This window comes from Rattus norvegicus, chromosome 1, assembly GCF_036323735.1.
Source record: "Rattus norvegicus strain BN/NHsdMcwi chromosome 1, GRCr8, whole genome shotgun sequence".
NCBI classification, from domain to species: Eukaryota; Metazoa; Chordata; class Mammalia; order Rodentia; family Muridae; genus Rattus; species Rattus norvegicus.
Window position 1 is genome coordinate 199,815,681 of NC_086019.1, and position 21,394 is coordinate 199,837,074.

At 46.9% G+C, this 21,394-nt stretch overlaps 1 protein-coding gene across 7 annotated transcripts in view; it reads left to right on the forward strand.

Moving 5' to 3' along the window:
- The window catches only part of Ptpre (protein tyrosine phosphatase, receptor type, E), a 150,452-nt gene that overhangs the window by 41,486 nt on the left and 87,572 nt on the right, over positions 1-21,394 (forward strand). Inside the window, exons 1-2 of one of the 7 annotated variants that reach the window (XM_006230449.5) lie at positions 1,157-20,520; positions 21,292-21,314. The exons of 4 other annotated variants lie outside the window; for them this stretch is intronic. The gene's annotated coding sequence lies outside the window, so the exon portion shown is untranslated. 7 annotated transcript variants of the gene reach the window in all.

Below are 21,394 nucleotides of genomic sequence, written 5' to 3' on the forward strand. Positions count from 1 at the left end.
TGTTCAGGGCTCTGAAGGGCAGGGATGGGGACACAAAGGATTACCTTGTTGAAAACATAGTAGCTACCTCAAGAAGCCCCGGGGTTTTAATAAGACCCAGTTATGTACGAAGGCTGTCTGTTAGCAGGATCCAAGGGCCAAGGGACAGCAGAGTATGTTAGAAACTTTAAATACAATGAATTTGGGGAAGAGAGAATCGGGGCCCCCAGTTACAAAACACGAATGGAGAGGAAATGTAGATCTGAGAACCAGTTTTAGGGGAAGCCGCAGATGACATCCGAGACCAGAGATATGGGAACAAGCAGTTAATCTGTACCTCCTGGCCTTTCTCCTGTAGGGCACATCAGGGGCTGTGTGAACTGTGCCACCCAAGGCTGTGGCAGACGTGGTTCGTGTGCTATACTTGTCACACGACAGCAGAAATGTCCTGCAGAAAACCTTCCCTGACTGCTGGCCAGGCCAGGGGGCGTCTCCCCTAAGACGGGTGTCTAAGTAAATATTATCTCCTAGTGTGACAACATGATCGGCCAGCCTCAGGATTTTGTCCGTCCTGAAGCAAAGCCCCGCACAGAGTAGGGGCTCAGCAATGCTTGTTAAGTGAGTGAACAGTGTCTTTGATAAATGAGTCTCCTGCCTCGGGAAAGAGAAGCCCTTGCTGAGGACTGGCCCAGCGTTCGGATGGTGGCACTCATGCAAATGCCTACCTGTAACTCCAGCCCATGGGCGGTGGAGACACGATCCCTGGAGGAAGCTGCACTGTTGGATTAGCCCAATAAGTGGAGGGTAATTGAGGAGACAGTCGATGTTGACCTCTGGCCTCCATCCGCACCTGTGCAGGAACATTCATGGGAGCGCGCACACAGGCACAGGAGTGAAATAGAGTTTAAAGATAGTAACAATAGTTGTCCGCGTCTGGCTTGGATGACAGAACGGAGCTGGCAGGTTCACAGAGGCAGAAAGGGTACCTTCAACCCTGGGGTGGGTGATTAATCACAGGGGATGAGTCTGACCTCAACTGGGGCAGCATTTTGTGAGTGAGGGGTGTGTGAGTGTGGGCGAGGAGATGAGAGAGGGTGGGAATGTGTGAGAGTTCAAATGTGTGGGTAAGAGTGTATGTAGGGGGTGGGTGGTGGTGGCGGCAGTGTGAATGGGTAGTTGGGTGTGGACGTAGGTGTGTCTGTGTAGGTGTGAGTGTGAACGCGTGCATGAGCATTCATAACTGTGCACGGGTATACAAATGCGGGGGGTGAATGGTGACCATGTGTGAGTGTGTGCACGTGTAGCGCTGTGTGTGTGTTTTCGAGTGTGAAAGCGACAAGCTAGGGTGGTCTGCATTGGACCGCCAGAGAACCTTTACAGCCCTGTGTGTGTGTGTGTGTGTGTGTGTGTGTGTGTGTGTGTGTGTATCTCGAGCTGCCTGCAGCTAAACCCTGGCTTTGCCCTCCCTTGTGGAAGGAAATCCAAGTGCCATCTCTTGAAGGTCTCCACCCTCGTATCCTTTGCAAAGATCCTCAGTTACTTTGAAAGCAAATGCCAGGGTCATTTAAAGTCTTTCATATTCTCCCTTCTGGAAGCTTCCTAGCTCCTTGCCGTGCAGCCCACTCTGAAAAGCTGGGTCCTGTTTGCAGTTGAGCCCAGAGAATCACAGCTCCCGACTCACCTCAGTCAGCAGGGGATTATTCGTTTCAAACTTCTAGGAATGCATTTCTAGAGACAATGTTTCTAGCTGTGTCTAAGAATGAATGAAAGTCTTCACCTCATTTTTTTTTAATCCCTTGCCTACCCGTGGACAGTTTGAAAATTTAGGGGAAGGATTTTCATCTTTATTAATAAACACCGTTGCCTGGGCAATCCGCTTCGCAGCCAAAGGCGCCGTGTTAGACGGCAGCCATGAGCTGTGTTTGCATCACTGTGAATGAAACACTTGAGAGAATAATTTCAGAAGAGGGGAAGTATTTTGCCCACAGTTTGGGAGCGTATAGTCCATGGCTCCGTGGCCCCGTGAGTCTTGATCTGTGGCAGGGAGATGACAGGAGGAAACGGTGGCAGTTACTGCACATCTTGTAGAGGACAGGGAGTAGAGAGTACGAGGTCCCGCTATCCCATTCAGCGGTGCACACTCCTGGTGGCACACTTCTCTAGCAAGGCCTAATTTTCTACAGTTTCTACCAACTCTCAGGACAGTGCCACCAGCTGGTATTTATGATATATAGTACATATACCATGAGGGAAAGTTTACATCCCACATAACATAACAAATCCTTGTCACTGAGCTGAGACTGATGGCAGTTGAAACTATGACTTTGAGAACACAAACTCTACGAATATTTTTTTTACCAATTTATTTATTATATACAGGAGAGTTTTGTCTGTATGTATGTCTTTATACCAAATGTGCGTCTGGTGCCTGCAGAGACCAGAGGAAAATTTCAGACACATTGAAACTGGAATGACAGACAGTCCTGAGCCGCTGTGTGGGTGCTGGGAATTAAACCCAGGAGCTCTGGAAGAGCAGCAAGCATTGTTGACCACTGAACCATCTCTCTGGACCCTTTAATGATTCTTTTAAAAGCCCTTTACACTAGCTAAGGCCATGGTACTTCACTCTTGGCAAGAGCTTGTGATCACATGGAACTTTACAGAACACAGTGATCAGAGGCTCCACGACACTGGCTTCTGCTGGAAGGTCACAATTCTGCTGTCTCTGTGAGTGACAGGGACAGGCCAGCCAGTCAGCCCTCCTCCATGGATGATGGATTTGAGTCTACGAGTCCCTGTCCCAGAGTTTCTCAGAACCCTTAGGAGAGTATGCCTTGACCCCTGAAGGTCTGCCCAAGGTCAGATTGCTTAACAAGAGCTTCACTGCTCCGGGAAGTGGCATCTCCTTTAGAAGCATCTGAACTCAAAAGTTCCTTGATGATATTTTTATGACTATCAAATGGCAGGAAATAGATGCTGCCTTCCTTAATTTTATCATTCCAAATGTCACGAGGATAGCAAGGATCTTTAAAAGACAGAAGAAGAACCTCATTAGTAACTCCCATGGTAACCAACCGATCTCTTCCTTCCCTGTCTGTGGCTATTTTCAGTTCTGAAATTGATTGGCAGCTCCTTGGAAATGGAGGAGGGGGAGAGCACGGAATGTACACGCCCACCTCACCAGGGGCTAAAGAGCCTTTTTCAATCTTGCTCCTTCAATGACATCCCTGGTGTTTGCAGGAGGCAGCAGCCCAACTCATAACGGGGAGCGATTGTTTTTTTCTATGAGAAAGAAATAATGGCTTCCCTTTATTGTCCTTGTGTAGCTTATGTTAAGACACAAGCTCATAAATGGTTCCATTTTTAATTCAGCTTATGGTAGGGTGTTTTTTTTTCCCCAAAGACTTACTTAATTATACTTTGTGTGTGAGTGTTTGTCTGCCTGTATGTCTGTTGCCGTGTTCATGCCTGGTGCTAGTAGGGGGCCAGAAGATGGTGTTGGATCCTCTGGAACTGGGGTGACAGATTGCCATGTGGGTGCTGGGAACTAAACCTGGGTCCTTCGCAAGAGCATTCAGTGCATTTAACGGCTGAGCTGTCTCTCCAGCCCCTTATGTTTAACTCTTAAGCATGGGTGTGCAGTGCACTTCAGTGGTCTGTCATTAGAAGATGACACTGGCTTTATTTTCACTAAGCATGGGGACCCTCGAGTGCAGTTAAGGTTTGAAGCTATGTCCCCCAGTCAACCTAGCTCCTAGAGGACAGCGTCAGAGTGTTGCAGATCAAGGTCCTGCAACAGGTCATCGGACATCGAGGGTACAGGTGCCTCAGCCAGCCAGACACCTGGGAATGGTGTCTCTTCACTATCTACATAAGCTCCCCCGGCTTCTTTACCCTGCCTTAAAGTGTCTAGGTTCACCAGGACACCCTGGAAGCCTCTGCAGTGTCACCAGTGCCCACAAGTGAGCAGATGGCTGCAGTGCCCATGTTGGGAGCCCCATACTTACTGTAAAAGACTAAATCTGCTGATGTTCAATAAACATCTCAGCCACCCTGAAGGAGAACACCCTCATTTGACTCCTGAAGCTACAGACGCCCCCAGGGTTTCCGATGGCACACTTCGGTGGGTGGTTTTCTGCCTGCATGGCCCACTGCCTCCTAGGTTTCATGTGCTGATAGGAGGAGGAATGAAAGCCTAGTGGTTATGGCACACCAAGCTCCAGCATGGATGTGAGAGGAGCTCTCCCTCCAACAGACATCCCATCTCAAGTCTTCCATTTGATGTGAAAACTTGCCATTCACAATTCCTCTTTAAAATGATGAATGTGATTTAAATCAGAAAACTATCTCCAGGCCCATAGTTTGTGCCTCCAGCTAAAAATCTTGGTCTATTAGAAATAAGGTCCTGAGGACAAATCAGCACACACTTTAGGGTGACGTCAGGGGCCACACTGTTTTGTGATGCCCACAGGTCTCTTGACTCTGATGGCCATCTGCCATCCAACAGGGAGGCTCACATGCTTGGATGATGGCAGCAACAAGTCTCAGTTGGCCATAGTTTGAAATTGAGTTTTAAGACAAACTAAACAACCTTGTTCACTTGTTTCCTGGTATGTGCAGAATAAAAAGTGATTGCCAGTTATAATACACCAAAATGTCAACTCAGATTAATTTTTTGTAAGCTTTATTGAAATATAACACATTTACAGAAAATCGTGGGCACGCAAATGTGTGGAAACTTGACAGGAAGCCACTGTGGATCTAACACTCAGACCACAGAAGTTAGGGTGCCCAGGTCTTACCCCAAGTCTCCTGTTGCTACAATTATCATCCCTTCCCCATCTCTGTCAGTGTTTGCCCGCGTTTCAAATTGTATAGAATATGATGTACTTCTTATGTTTACTGAACACCTACTCTGTGCAAGGCATTACACAGCTTTCCAATGGATTTAAATGACTTTCCCTGGCTATATCCCAGTAGTAGGCTGTGTGTGTGTGTGTGTGTGTGTGTGTGTGTGTGTGTGTGTGTGTTCAGAGTTAGTGTGCACATAGTTATCTGTGACACCAACAGGAAATGCCCTGCCAATAGTCTCTTTTCATCATAGAGGCCAGAAGACATAGGCACCCAAGAACTCAGGCATAGGAGGAGGGGGTTATGTATATTTGTATGTATGTGTGTAATTACATGTGTGTGTATGATGTATATATGTTTGTGTGTGAATATGTGGGTCTCTGTGTATGTGACTGTCTGCATCTTTGTGTACATATGTGTATGCATATGTGGGTCTACATATGTGTCTGTTTTGCTCTGAGACTGTGTGCATGCATATCTGTGCGAGTCGATGTATGAATATCCATGAGTCTGTACGTGTGTGTGTGTGTGTGTGTGTGTGTGTGTGTGTGTGTGTGTGTGATGAAAGATGGTCTCCATAGTGACTTCTCAAACTCCCAATCCAAACAGCTCCCAATTCACATCTGTGCGCTGAGGATGGCATCACACTTGAGGGTGAGTCATTTGGAATTTGGTGCATCTACTAATTCAACAGAGTAATTGGGTTTCTTAGCTGTCAGGAAGTGTCTTGAGCTCACTTCATCTGTGCTCTGAGATTGAGTAAACAGAGCAATGGCAAGTAATGCTACCCCAAGGTGTTGGAAAGCCGGAGGTGATTTTAGGAAGCCATTGTCTGGGGCTATGGAGGAAATGGCTCTGTTGATAGAGGGTGATCCTTGTATGCACTAGGACCTGAGTTCAGTTCCCAGAACCCATGCATATAACTAGACACCATGTTGTGTGCTTGTAATCCTAGTGCCAGGAACACTGGGAAAGGTAGATCCCTTGGGCTCACAAGCCAGCCAGACTAATCTACTTGGGAAGTTCCAGATTAGCTAGAGGCCCTGTGTCAGAAGAAAACAAGGCAGGTGGTAGCTGAGGAATGACACCCAACACTGGCCTCTGATCTCTATATGCACACATGTATACATGACCCAACACACACACACACACACACACACACACACACACACACTCACACACACACACACATACACATAGATGCACACACATACACATAGATACACACACTCATCCACATAGATGCATACACACACACTCACACACATACATCTACATAGATGCACACGCACACACACACACACATACACATAGATACAAACACACACACTCATCCACATAGATGCATACACACACATGCACACACACAAATAATTCATCTTGTGTGACAATCACTGTTAAGAGACATGATATCCAGTGAAAGCACAACCACCAAAGCAGAGAGGAACCTTCCAGCCCTGCCTCTACACCTCTAAAGGCTTTCCCCCACTCTTCCTGTGCACTCCACCTCTGACTCCTGGAGCCAATAGCAAGGGCTAGGGAAGGAAACCCCGCCCTGCCCTTCCCCACCCCCACCATGATCCCACCCCCGAACCCAGCTCCCCTCCTGCTGGCTGTTGTTTTGGTAATTTATAATTTGCATTCTCCCTGACTAGGCACTTTAGAGAAAGCAAGCCCAGTCGCACCATTCATGGTCTAAATGAATTTGGGGTTAGACGCTGCCTCCCCAACTTGCTCCTGACTTCATTCTACTGTGACAAAGGTTATGATAAAGTAACCGGTGACTGAGAGCATTAAATTGAAATACTTCTGTGGAAGCACCAGGCAGGTTCAGACTCTCAGGAGAGCGAGAGCCTAGTCTCTTTCCTAGGAGAGGAGAAAACTGCAACCTTGCCTAAGCTTCCTGGCTGAAGTGAAACAAGGGCTAGTATTGTTCTAGTCCGGGTGAAAGAACTTTCCTAGTCTTTCAGGAAGTGCAAGCGTTTTTTTGTTGTTGTTGGTTTTTTGTTTTTTTTTTTTTTTCTGGTACTACATACTATGGTTCAAGACAACTTTTATTCTGTAAGCAGTTATATTAACAACCATGATTCCTATCCTGTCATTCTCCCACCAAAAAGACAGTAAGTATATCTCCCTTGCCACTGTACAGCAGGTTTGCATCAGCCCTTTGATGAAAGCTACTAACCTGAGATGTGATACTCAAATTGGAAGGCTAATGGAGTCAATACTGTGCTGGGCTAGCCGATCCTTTTCAACTTTTATTGCCTTAAGATATAACATGCAGAGAGATGGGGAGGGAGATTCTGAGATGTAGGGAGCTGTCCACCCTGTTTGATGACTCCATTTACTGTGGGACTCAATGAGTGCAGGGCTCAGGGAAATACTCTAGAGCAGTGGTTCACAGCCTTCCTAATGCTGTGACCCTTGACCCTCTAATACAGTTCCTCATATTGCAGTGACCCCCCCACCATAAAATTATTTTGTTGCTACTTCATAATTGTAATTTTGCTACCTTTATGAATCATAATGTAAATATTTGATATGCAGGAAATCTGATATTCGACCCCCTCAAGGAGGCTCAACCCAACCCACAGGTTGAGAACTGAGGCTCTAAAGCCTTAGAAGATCTAGGTGAGGCAGGAGGCCTGGGTGGTCTGCACTGTTTTCATCGGGATCTATGAAGGAGAAGGTCACTCTGGGGCCATTTGTGCTGAAAAATCACAATAGCAGTGAACTGAGACCTGAGAGAACTGCAGGCCTCCACACTTTAAGGAAAAGCGTATGGGCTCCAGAGAGTCATGGCTTTTTTCCCAGGGCTGTTGGCCAGGGGACGCAAAGCCAGGAGCCTTCCTTCCAGGGATGTTGGCATTGGGAGGTGAGGATGCCTCTTTCACTCTCTTTGCCTAGAAATCCCCAAATTTGGCTTTATTTACAACTTCAAACCAAATATGCAAAAGGTTAACTGAAATCGTATCCCTTTTTTGTAGAGGAATTTAAAATACAGACACACATACACAAACACACACACACATGTAGGCACATGAACATGCATATCACATGCATACATACATACCATATATACACATATAAATACATGTATACAACAGGCCCACATACCACATACACACATACTATATGCACACACAACATGCACACTTTCATACATGCAGGCACATTGAACATGCACACCACACATACATGTACACATATGCAATATATAAAACATACACACACAGTATATACACATACAACATGCATACTCTCACAATGCAGACAAATGTACATGCAGACCACATGCACACATACACGCATACCACATGCATACATACTCCATACATTTATATTATATGCACATACAACATACATGCTCTCATACATACAAACACAGTGTGTGCATGCACACACACAGTAGCATAAGAGCATGGGTGTTTCCCTCTAACACATACAGGCCTCTACCAGGCAAAGCAAAGGTGAGGAACCATAAAGCACCACCTTACCACACTGGGGCTTTCTAGAAACTGGGCTGCTGGATGTCCCCAGAAGCACTCTCAGTCACAGAAGCTAGCCAGTGGCAGGCAGGCAGTTGCTCTGAGGACTCTTGCATCACCCCCACAGCACTGTGGCAGTTGGTTGGTGTTTTCAGAATCAGTCAGAAGCACAGCTCCAAGCTAAGTCCTCCCTTCACACAGTCTAAGCCACCAGGGCTGGGTGCCTGCCCTTCGAGGCCAGCCCTTCTCTCCTCCCACATCACCTGTCCCAGGGGACTAACTTCCCCATCACCACCATCAGCAATGCGCACCCTGTATGTCTTTCTTCAGCTGGGAGCAGTTCCTCAAATGCCACCAGTGGAGCAGATGGGTGACGTGAAGCTACTGGTGTATCAATGGCGTACCACAACCCAACTGGAAGAATGGCTGAGCACTGCTTACAAAACCACACACTCTCCCAAATCTGAGCTTCTGGTTTTGACTCTTCTTTTGTTCCCCTTACTTTGAGTTGAATATGCTAGAAATGTGCAGACCCTCATTGTGACTACATTCACAAAAACAACCCAGTATTGTCCTGGTATTGTCCCCTTGTTCTTAGGTGGGTAATAGTCCTATTTATGAGGAACATCTGTTGGAGGAACTCTGTGTGTGTGTGTGTGTGTGTGTGTGTGTGTGTGTGTGTGTGTGTGTGTGTGTGTGTGGTATATGTATATGTTTATGCCTTAAATGTGTGGTATACACATCTTTGTGTGTGTTGGATGTGTGGTATATGCATGTGTTATGTGGATGTATGCATATGTGTGTGTACAGGTATGCATGTGGAGGTCAAAGGGGAAACTGCATGTTCCTCATTTTCTCTCTGTCTTATATTTTGAGACAGGTCTCTCACTGACCGTGGAGCTCACTGATTCAGGTAAACTGCAGTGAGCTCCAGGAACCCTTCTATGTCCTGCTCCTCAGTGCTGGTGTTACCAACACACACCACCATGCTCAGTGTTTAACATGGATTCCGAGAGTGTGTACTCAGGCCCTTGTGTATTTTACCCACCGGTCCATGATCCCGTACCCTGTACAATTTGCCCAGAGCTGAGGTTAGATGAACTTCTGTGTGGTTGTAGTGACCTCATGTTACAGAATTTTCTTCAATCATCACCCTGAGGTGTCCCCATCTACATACAACACCTCAACACTTGTGTCCTGTGTCACACACAGAGGTCCTGAATTGAAGTATTAAGCAGGATCTTGACATGAGTGTGGACTCCATTGGTCACGAGTACTTGCCATACTAATGTGACATTCACAGGCTGACAACACTAACTTCCAGCACTCACATCCAAGTCTGTGGGCACAGACCAGTGAGGGGACAGTTGGGCCAGAATTTGACATACCCACTGGGGACACCATCCACACAACGGGAGTTCCCTTTCTAAGTTGGAGAAGGTCTTTCTTAGTTTTCCATTCTATAACAAGTGACCAGCGAGACGGTGCCTGCCTGGTGTTCGGCACATGGTGAGGACTTGAGGAACAAGAGCCATGTTCAGGTGTCCAGGCCGTGCGGCTGCCATGGTTTCAGGGCCTGGGACATCAGTGCCTAGGAAGAATGAGTGCTTACGTGAGGACGGTCCTGGCAAACTCCCATCTAGTCCTGTGATAAATGTTAGAGACCATGCCCCATGTCCCTTGGGGATGCATTCTAATACCTCCTAGTGAATGCTTAAAAGCTTGGATAATCGGCAAGCCCCAAGGGTACCATGGGCTTTGTTCCCATGCATCCACATCTATGAGGAAGTTCATGTTTTAATAGGGCATAATATGAGATTTACAACCATAGCTAATAATAAAATATGACAATTCCAGCAACACACTGTGTTTAAAAATACCTGTTTTGCTGTGAGATCTGATCATTAAGATAAGTATCAATCCACTAAAGGAAGTAGCTACTAAATGGCCAATGCACACCACAGAGATAATCTGGGCAAAGATGTGAGTCAAGACCCTGACAGCATAGTAAGAGATTTCCTAACTGTCAGAAAGGGGAGGCATTTACAATGTATGGAGTCTTTATTTCTAGAAACTTCTATGTGTTGTTTTTGAACCACAATTGACTAACTGATACCTCAGACAGCAAAACTACTGATACAAGGACCCTGTGCCTGTCAGTGTGGCTCATGGGGAGATTCTCGAGTACAAGAAATGTAGTAGAACAAGACCAGTTCTAACGTGGCACTCCCAGCTTTGTAGTGGCTCAAGCAAGCCAGGCAATGCTCACTCACCCTGCTGATGACCAGGGAAAAGTGTCCATTAGCACTCTCTGATGCTACTCAATCTCTACCCTTGGGCATAGCACTGGACTTCATGCAGTTGCACAAATTCAGCTTTCAGAATTTCACCCAGCTTGGGCTCTCAGCCTCAGTAGATTCTGCAGGACTTTTCTTGAATTTGGTCTTGAGTCTTTAATGAGCTGGGGGTGACACTTGGTTTTTTGGGGGGTACCACTGGTAGATGGCCTTTTAAGGATGTGGTGGTGCTTGACCACAGAACATTATGGGGAGGGAAGTGTCATGGTCAGAGCCCTTCCTCTGTCTGCTGGCTACTGACCACTTCCTCTGGCTCTGTCTGGAAAAGAGTCCTCCTGCCGCCATTCGTCTCTCAGGAAGTGGTTCCTAGCCTGGCCCCAAAGATCTGGTAGAGTCTTCCTAAGATTGGGGGTTTTGGCTGAGCGGTAGCGGTAATCCCAGCATTTGGGAAGCAGAGGTCTCTAAGTTTGAGGTGAGCCTAGTCTACAGAATGAGTTCTAGGATAGCCAGGGCTACACAGAGGAACGCTGTCTCAAAATAAAACAAACAAACAAACAAGATCGGGAGCTTTCCACTTATCCTGGGCTGGATGTGGATTCTGGCTAGTTCTCTTACTCAAACCAGTCACCTCAGACGTGTCAAGAGAATCAGGTAGAATATTGGATAAATGTGGTACGCCCAGCATTTTGACATGTGTGCAGGGTATTACCGTAGAACGGCATGGATGTGTTCCACAAATGAACTTGCAAAATAAATCCTAAAAGTTTAAACTAAGTTGGTGACCCTGCACTGCATTCACGGTTCTCCACGGGAGCATGAAGCCCAGGAGCTACATGCTGGACCCACCCTATAAAATTCTAGATTGTTCAGTAAATGTGCTTAGGGTTGGTATCTGGCCTTGCCCAGGCCACGGTTGGGTATAAGCACTCTTTCTTTTCCATCTCTGGGCCTCACCCCCTCAGATTCTAAATTCACTCCCACAATGCTGTCTTGTTGGATCATCAGGGCAAAGCTGCCTCAGTGACTTCAGGTACAGAGACTAGAGCCATCCGGCCCTCTGCTCTGGGCCCCAGCCTTCCCCGTGTCTGTGGGCAAGACTGGTTCTTGCTGCCCCATCCTCAGACTCCCTCAGACTGTGGACCACAGAAGGACTGCCAGACTCGTGGGTGGCAATCAAAAGCCAGGTACCCATCAGGCCAACTCTGTCTGACCTCTGTCATCTTTGCTCTCTGCTAAGGCCCAGAATCACCAGCTCTGCAACCAGCAGCTCACCGCCCATGTGAGATGGTTTTTCTGGTTTGAAAGAGACAATTTTCTTTGACGTTATGGCTGTATTGCCTGGCCGAGGAAGCGGGCAGTTGATCTTTCTAGGTGATGGGAGCAGAATTCAGTGAAACTCTGTGCTGGCATTGCAGCGTATTGTTCCGGCGCGGAGCAGTGCAAACTTCTGTCATAATGCAGTTTCTGTTGTCTGATGAATACAGCAGTGTTCTTTTCTGTGGAGGAGGAGGAAGGATTCCTGCTGAGTTCACGGAACTTTCTTAGTAGGGTTGGAGGGTGTAGGTGCATGCCTTGTGCAACACCCATCAAGGCTGGACATGGTGTTTGCTCACAGCTCCCCGGTCTGTAAAGCCTCTGGAAGTGTGTGTTTCATTAGGAACTGTTTAAGGAAAGAAACACAGCTTTCCCTCCAAACGATGCAGCTGACGCTCACTATGCCTTCTGCTCTTTTTCTCCCTCTCCTAGCATGAGGCTCAGTCCTGTGAATTTTATAATGGACTACTTCCGTGGCTTGAGTCAAACGGGGCGGGGAGTGGGGGTTGGAAGATCGCCGCACCAAAATATTTGAGGGTGCTCTTGCTAAATGACTACTTGATTGGCAGATCTTCCTCTTAAGTGGTTTCATCATTGTCAAAATCTTTCTCAGCAATGTCTTACAAACTTAAGTTCAGGATGCCTTCCCCTTTTCTTATGACACGAATGTCTTATCTCAGTTCCTGAGAAATATCCCTGCATGTCTATGAGGAATGCTCTAGTCAGGTCCCTGTGCCTCTGAGGCGGGAGACTGCCAGGTGCAAGGCAACCTGGGTGCTGTGCTTCAGTGTCATTTCCCACCCTGGGCTTGCCACCATCTAGTGTCCAATGCCACCCACCAGTGACATCTGTAAGCATCTCTTTTAGACTTAAGACCGTGAGGGTCTGTGGGTGGTTTTTTTTTGTTGTTGTTGTTGTTGTTGTTGTTGTTGTTGTTGTTGCTGCTGCTGCTGCTGCTGCTGCTGCTGCTGCTGTTTTTGCTTTTAACTTCTCAATTCTTACCAGTTGACCTGTCAATATCACCCAGCAATCATCCGGTATATGTTAAATACCAACCTAGGCATTTTATCCATTCATCCTTCGGGATGCTCTGAGCTACTAGAATGCACTCAGAAATGGTTAGACACGAAAAGAGATTCCGGTGGTTGCAGTTTCTGCTCAGAGATTTCCCCAACCAAGGCTTCTGTGTCAGCCAATGTCCGCCTCTCATTCTTGTCACCTGTAAAGTGTGGAGCACAGCCCCCCATTCAGGTTGGCTGCTGTGGTGACAAACATGACTTTCTCATTCTTTACCGTCTTGCGGCGAGATGTGGCTAGGGAGGTGCTGTTGGGAAACAAAACCACAGAGAGAGGGGGTGGAGGGTGGGAAGAGAGAGAGAGAGAGAGAGAGAGAGAGAGAGAGAGAGAGAGAGAGAGAGAGCGAGCTAAAGAGATAGGAGTGCCAGGAGTGGGAGATCCAGGAAGTCTGGAGGACACAGATGAGAGGGGAGGAGAGGAACCTGACAGGTTCGGGTGATATAGCACAGCATGTGGAAATCCAGACATGGCAGTGTGCTTGGGGGGCAGGATTATGTCTTTCCTGTGAGTGGGGGCCTCTAGAGGCGGTCACTGTGACATCTTCCTTCCCTGGGAGGGTCTAGATTCTGATAAGGACTTATATACTCTTTCTTATCTGTCCCAATCCATCGCCTAGGGAAGGCATTCAGCTTCGCTCGGGGTGGCCACTGGGCCTGGGTATACTCTACTGTCAGTCGATCCCTTCGGCCCAGTCTCCAGGACGGTTTAGAGGATGGCCTAAGCATGAGACCAGAGGCCATGGACTGTTCTCCTGGGCCAAGCACCATCTCACTGGTTTCACTAGGAGAAAGCCTAGCTCTTTGAGTCCTTTATGAAGCACCTCTCCACGGACACGTGTCCTAGGCAACGAGCTGAAAAGCACACTTCAGTTGGCTGAGTCCTCCTGTTCCTGTGAACACCAAATTGTCTTGGGGTCATTTTTATCCCACACAGCAGTATCTGTACACAAGCAGAAAGTAGCAGAGAAAAGATTAAATTGTATCTGTTGTTTTTCTTAGGGTAAAGATGTTGGGGCCTTGTCTTAGTCAGGGTTTCTATTCCTGCACAAAACATCATGACCAAGAAGCAAGTTGGGGAGGAAAGGGTTTATTCAGCTTACACTTCCACATTGCTGTTCATCACCAAAGGAAGTCAGGACTGGAACTCAAGCAGGTCAGGAAGCAGGAGCTGTTGTAGAGGCCATGGAGGGATGTTACTTGCTGGCTTAATTCCCCTGGCTTGCTCAGCTTGCTCTCTTATAGAACCCAAGACTACCAGCCCAGGGATGGTACCACCCACAGTGAGCTGGGTCATCCCCACTTAATCACTAACAAAATGCCTTACAGCTGAATTTCATGGAGGCATTTCCTCAAGGGAGACTCCTTTCTCTGTGATAACTCCAGCTTGTGTCAAGTTGACACACAAAGCCAAGCAGTACAGAGACTATGGGGCAGAAAACCAGAGCCTACAAGTTATCAATGAAAAGACCAGTGTGGGAAGGGCCTTGGCTAGAATGACCGTGGGACATAACGGAGCTCTGCTCTGTTTCCCACTCTTAAATGGAGTCATGGGTAAGGGGAAAGAGAGCATCCAGGAAGCAAGACATCTATGGGCAGCTCCAGAGCATGGAAGTGGGGGGGGTAAGGGACTGTGGCCCTCTTTAATGGAGTGTGGCCAGTAAAGCAGACTTGGTCATAGGTATGTCACTCAAACCTGGGAGTAGGGGGAAGGGACAAATTGACAAATAACTCCATTGTGGAAGTTAGTGGTGGATATCCAATGAAGCTGCATGGTTTAGCCCAAGAACCCATGGGGGCTCTGTATGAGAAGTGTTCGTTTGTCTAGTGCTGCAAAGAAAATGGGGCCATTGTTAGTAGAGTGGGTGTTATGGATTTTTTTCTTTAAATTCTGACAGCCTTTCATCCTTTGGATGTTGTCTAAGGGTGCAGGGACAGGTTGGCTTCCTCTGCCAATTAAAGAATTAAAAGGCAGGAAAGAAGTGTTGCTGTTGGATCTTGGGGAGCCATCCTATACTACCCAGGAAATAAGGGTCCCCTCTCGGGGTTCTTAGTCTTATTAATAAAAGAACTCAAGAATCCTCGAAGCTAGAGGGCAAAGAACAGATTCAAATGGAAGCTCGGGGATAATTTATTGGCCTTTAAAAGGAAAAGACCAGCGCTAGCAAGCTGTAAATCTTGCAGCTGCTGGAAGAGAGAAGAATGGAGAAGGCACGAAGATGATACAGCGTGGGATAAAGTTGCAGGTCAGCCACCTGGTGGCAAACACAGCAGAGAAGGCGCTTTTAAAAAGAACCAAGGAAATCTAAGGCCTTAGGGAGTTAGGAAGCATACTTAGGCCCTAGCCAGCACCCAAAAGAAAAAGAAAGAGTTACACCGTTCAGAGTCAGACCTCAGAAAGGCCAGTAAACCTAGACAAACCCTATAGCCAATCATGGAGACTGCCTTAGAAGGTAAGGATCATGGAAAGGAAAAGGGCATCGGCTAATGTAGGTGAACCCATCTTCCATGGCCTGCCCCACTGCATTAAAACCCTCAAAGGAGGACACAGGGGCATGTCTCCACCTAGAGGAGGTTTCCATTCCTTACACTTTGGGTCCTTCCAAAGTGGGCTGGCAGTTGATGGGGATGCACCTTCTGAGAAAGAACGAGTAAGCTTCACTGGTCCTGTCTTCCTAAGTCACATCCACGTCATGATGCTTGGAATCTCCCTGCAAGACCCAGAGCTCAGCTCTGCGTTATTGGAAGTAAAAAATTGTGGTTTTGAGAGGTGATGGGGTTGGCCCATGGAGCCGTCTGTGCCTTAGCTGTGTGTGCTGTGGTCAGAAGGCAAATCCCAGTTGAACATCCTCAGTCTAGATGAGCTTGGGGCATGAGCAAGTACTGACAGATGAGGCAGAGGGTCCTTCTGTTTCTAATGACCTCATGCATCCAGTTTTGTCCAGGACGAGCCCAAGGAGGCAGCAAAGTTTATAAACCAGCTCTGGAGCCACTGTCCTGCTCAGGGATGGGACTCTTTGTAGCAAATGATTCTATGCTTGGGCCTCAGTTTCTTTATCTAGAGAACAGCTCCAGTAATGGATTCCTCCTGGGAGTCCTGAGAGGCTGAAGTGGCCCTCGTTGTGATACCTCTCCAAGGAGCTTGATGCGACCGTTCACACTGCTCTACCTTCGAGGACAGGAGCCCACAAGGAAGCAGCTCCTGGGGGAAAAGATAAAAATGGGGAAAAACAACAGTCAACAATAACACAGGTCCAAGCCATGACAGTGATTGTCGCTCTATCACTACCTGAAAAGTGTGTGTGCCCTGCACCAAGAGATGAGCAAATCATTAGCATTTGCCTGAAGCCGAGAGCATCCGTGCCTCTGAAGAGAATAGATCTGAACTGCCGTGCCCCTAAATTCCGGGGCAATCATAACTCTGTAGACAGATGTTGCAATATGGAAAACACTGGGCCTGTGCTTGCAAACAAGGGTTCCCCTAGCTTACTAATATGCAAAGAGGGCACCCCACAGTGAGCAGTTAGTGAAGTATCTTATGTATTTGGGTGGAGAGCAAGCAGGTGTCTTGCCTGGGAATGATTGCTAGAAATTACCCAACATTTAGAAAGTGTGTTGCTTGTCTGTTCGGGTTGACAAATGGATAGTGAGGCGATGTAAGCTTGGTGACACCGTTGCAAAGGTTCTTCTCCTTGTCTGGGCAGCTTGAACTTATGAGATAGGCAGAGATAGGCAGAGGAACATCTTTCCACACTCCTTTGTGTAGGGAGACTCCTCCTCTACATTCAGCCACTCTTTCCTGTTCTTCGGTGCATCAGAAGATGGAAAAGTAGCAGCTTTGCTGGTATCTACAAGGTAAACAAGAAAACTGTGAGACTTGGCAGTGCGAGATCTGTGCAATCTGCAGCCTTGGTGATTAGGAAACATGACACGCTCTCAGCACTCCACACCCCCTGGCAGCACAGTGTGGCTGTCTGATGGAATGCAGGCAAGCCTGAGGCATGGCTGGGGCACAGCCATCCCCCATTCATTGCCTGTGGTTCTCCAGATAGGGCCTTGGTTACTATTCTATTTCTAGCAGTGCCCTGCTGTTTAGCCAGTCTGTACATTCATGGGTATGGTGATTGGGCTTGAGAGTTACTACGACTGACAGTGGATAGCAATTCTTGCTTCCGCCAGAGGTCTTGACTCATTTACCAGTGCCTTCTGGGCAAACTGGAGTCCCAAGAGAAGACAGCCAGAACACAGCCAGAATGGAGGAACTTGGCCAGGTCTGATTATTCACAGTAAGATTTGTTCAAGGCCAATGTCCCCGGTATTTTCCCACATGGTGTTTTGTGTGCCTATGCTTCATGGAATCTTCAACTGTCATAAAAATGTTCGCATTTAAGATCTGTGATGCATATGAAAAATGTGTGCAAGAGTTTTAACATAAAATGCAAGCGCTTCCACAATTTTTAAAATCTTACCGCCCATTCAAAAGAAAAGTCTGGGGGCTGGGGATTTAGCTCAGTGGTAGAGCGCTTACCTAGGAAGCGCAAGGCCCTGGGTTCGGTCCCCAGCTCCGAAAAAAAAGAACCAAAAAAAAAGAAAGAAAGAAAGAAAGAAAAGTCTGTAGATAGATAAGCTACAGGCAGCAAAATGCTGCCCACAGGATTGCCCGAGATGCACGTGGGCCACTGGTGTATGGAAAGACACCAGTCTTTTGTCTGAGTTCAGAAGGATTGGCGAGCTCTGTCCACCTCAACAGCAACTGTAACTTTATCCTCAGCCAGCGCAGTTCTGTGGACTTCTAACACTACACTTGATTGTCCTTTTTATGAAGCTTGGCTGCACAGTAACTCCATTTGCTGGGTCCTTCTATCTCGGGAACCATCAGAGCCAAGCCTAGCTGCTGGTCACTTCCTTTGGGAGCGCTCTTCCTGGGCCTGACCTTGCCTGCCCCTCAGGCTTTCCTCAGGGTGGATTTCCCCTTTTCTGATGCGGTCACCAGCCTCTTTCCCAGAGTAAGCCAGGCTTCCTCTCTCTCTCTGTTCTGAATGGATGTAGCCTGCACCACCCAACATAGCTCTTCCTCTGAGGTGGGTCAGCTCAGACCTCTCTCAAAGACATATCCCTCCCCTGAGGAGAGATGTGGCCTCTCTGGCTCTTTTCAGGTATTTCTAGATGAAAAAAAGACAGTGGAACTGGGAGGAATTTTGAGAAATAAATCTGCCTGTAGCAGAATGTCATTCCAGGCTGTGGCAAGCAGCGCCCTGGACACTAGGAGCTTAAGAGAGGGAAGACAGTGACTGCCCTGAAGGAATTATAGCTTCACTAAGAGCTACAACCCCAAACTATGAGCAAGCAAGGCCAGGAGTTGCAACCAAGAGTAGTAGGCCAGAGGAGCTCCTACTCCCCCACTTCCTCACACCACAGGCTGCAGGGACCCCATCTTTAGGGGACACTCCCTTGACTCATAGGATAGCTATGAGGTGTGGAGGGGAGGAAACAACAGAAGCTGTCCCTCACCTCCCCGACCCCTCCTCCCTCCTTCCCCTTTTTGGAGGATGCTGGCTTTCAAGATAAGAGCAGGAAGCTTCTATTCTGTGGAAGGATGTTGAACAAACTGCCCACATCAACTGCCACCTCGACCGCCAGGTTTTAAATGTTTCATGTGCATTTTTAGAGGTTTTTGCTCAGCGAAAGGAGGACTGTCTACAAGGCCTCGGGCTAAAGGAAGTATATAGTTCGGAAAGGTTTATTGTAGAGTCTGTTTTGGGGGTGGTTTTGCTTTAGTTCTGCTCTAAGAGGAACAGACAGTTACTTGATCATGCATGAAGTACAGACCAAGAATGCTTATCTCATTGTACTACCTGAAGTTCCGGGGAGTCAAACTTTTAAAAACAAAAACCACATTACTTCAAAGTTGGGTTTCGAGTTATCATTTGTATTTGGTTGTTTATCTAGATGTTGACAAAACAGCCTATGCTTCCACACCAAACTAGCTTTTTCCTTTGTGGTTTTAGTCTGGTTTGACCCAACCTTGTGCCTCTAGCTGTAGTCCTGTCCCCCAAAATCTCTGTGTGTTACCGGGCTTTATTCCTTATTGAAATGAGTCAACATGGCATTGGAAGGTAGTGTTGAGCGTTCTTGTCAATTACCCTGGGAATGTGGAGGCAGTGTCCACCTTGGTTTTTCCCATTGCCTGACTTCCAAGCAAGCACTCCTGCAAGCATCGTCTCTGGGTATTCTATGGTGAGTGAAAGGGGTGAGGTTTTATAATAAACTGTTCTACAAAAGACAGTTTTATCCACATTAACCACTTTCTGCCCAACACTCGGCCTCTGCTTTGGGTTTGAGTGTTATGTTATGTGGGGCCCTGTGGCATGCTGGGAACCCTCTGTAACTCTATGTGATTCGGCATTCTGCCTCTTCAGTATTTTTGATTCCTTCCCTAGGGAATGACATGATAGCACACGGTGTCAGATGCTACCGATAGATCGTGAATGCTGTTGGTTTGTTGTTAACACATGAATGTGTGATGCTGGGACTGTCAGTTTCCCTAAGTAGAGAACTACCATTGTTCCCTCCGTGTAATGCTGTTGATACCTGTGAGCTCTCTTTGTCCTGTGAGCTAAGTGTATGCCTTGGCAATAGGGGCTTTTTTATTCTTTAGGATTCTCTACATAGATCATTATGCCACCTCAGAAATACACTTTACATGTCTCCTTTTTAGTTCCGATGTCTTGTATTTTTTTTCCCTTGCTTTATTACATTGGCTAAGATTCCCAGAGCAATGTTACATATTAAGGACCAAAGCAGATAGCCTTCATGCTTTTGGAAGTATCATGAGTACAGATTTTCCCGAGCAGATTTAACATTTCTCAGTTACCTGAATTAGTTTTCTGCTTCTGTGACATTAAGACTATTTCCTAAGTTACCTTCTAAATTTGTAACCATATAATAATTTATAATAACTTGTTATAATTGTGCTGCAGAGACATTGTTAAATTTGTTTTAAAGCAACTAGCCTTGCCAGCACTATCATCCCAAGCAATCTGGTAGAAAGCAGCATGGACCGAGCCAGCTATTTTAAAATAGAGACAACTGAAAATTGATCCTACCCTTTAACTGTTTAAGTGAGTAATCGCAACCCAGCCACATCGCCATCGCAGGCAGGTGAAAGGCTGATAAGCCTCATGGGAGGTTACCTGCTTCACCAACAGGAACACAGGGTTGCATCCATCAGCCGACGTATGGATAAACAGGCTGTGGGGGTGAAGTATTTGTTAGTAAAAGCGAGTGAAGCACAAGAGCATTCTATGGGTGGGACTCAGGAACATTGTTCTTCGTGAAAGAATCTCATTGCAAAATGCCTATTTCTACATGTGAAACTATTTCTACCAAATGTCAGGATGGGGAAATCCACAGAAAGTAGCTAAGTGGTGATCAGAGGTCAGGGCGAAGCCAGAGTGGTGGACAGCGAACTCATGAGAGTGTGTCTTCTTTTTGGATGATGAAAATGGTCTTAGATTAGTAAGTCTTTTTTTTTAATTAATTTTATTTCGATGTGCATGGAGTGTTTTACCTGCATGGTATGCCTGTGTACACATGTGTGCAGACCCTGAGGAAAGGAGAAGCAGATAATATATCCCTTGGAACTAGAGCTACAGATGGTTGTGGATCTTGTCTGTGGTGGGAAGCCAATCCTAGTCCTCTGCAAGAGCAGCAAGCTGTTGGGCTGAGCCATCTCTCCTCTAGCATTAGATTTTAATGAGGCTTACTAAATACCTGAGTATACTAGAAACCACTGAATTATGCATTCTAGGTGGGCAAGTATTATATATGCAAATTATATACTAATAATTCTTTTAAATGGGAAGAGCACATGGCTTAAGCTACACAGAGATGACAGCAGGGGCATGGAGTGAAAAGGTAGCTCTAGCTTGAAAGGCCATCTCCAGGGAAGGTATGGGGACTGCTTCGGGTGAGACCTTTACACCCCTCACTAGGGTTAATGGCCTGTGGAAGTCAGGTCCTTGAGGGCTGGGTATGAAACACTTCAGACCCCGGGGAGCCACATTCCACCCTCAACTGGCTGCAAGGGAGCACAAGAAGATCTGGTGCAGGACATAGGTGTTGAAAGCCTATGCATGTAGCAAGAAGAAATTACTATCAAAATTAAGCAGTCTCCAGGAGACCCCGAAAAGGGTGTCAGGGACCAGCCCTGTTGGAAATAGGAGACCCAGGTGAGCACCCACATTGTCACCAGGAAACTAACCTTCTTTTTCCTCCTTTCTCTTTCAGACTATAGCCCTCATTTTCCCTTGGTGAGTACATGATTTTCTAAAAATTGTTTCTGATGTATGATTGGTTTAGCTTAAAACGCCTGGGATTTAATTGTTATATA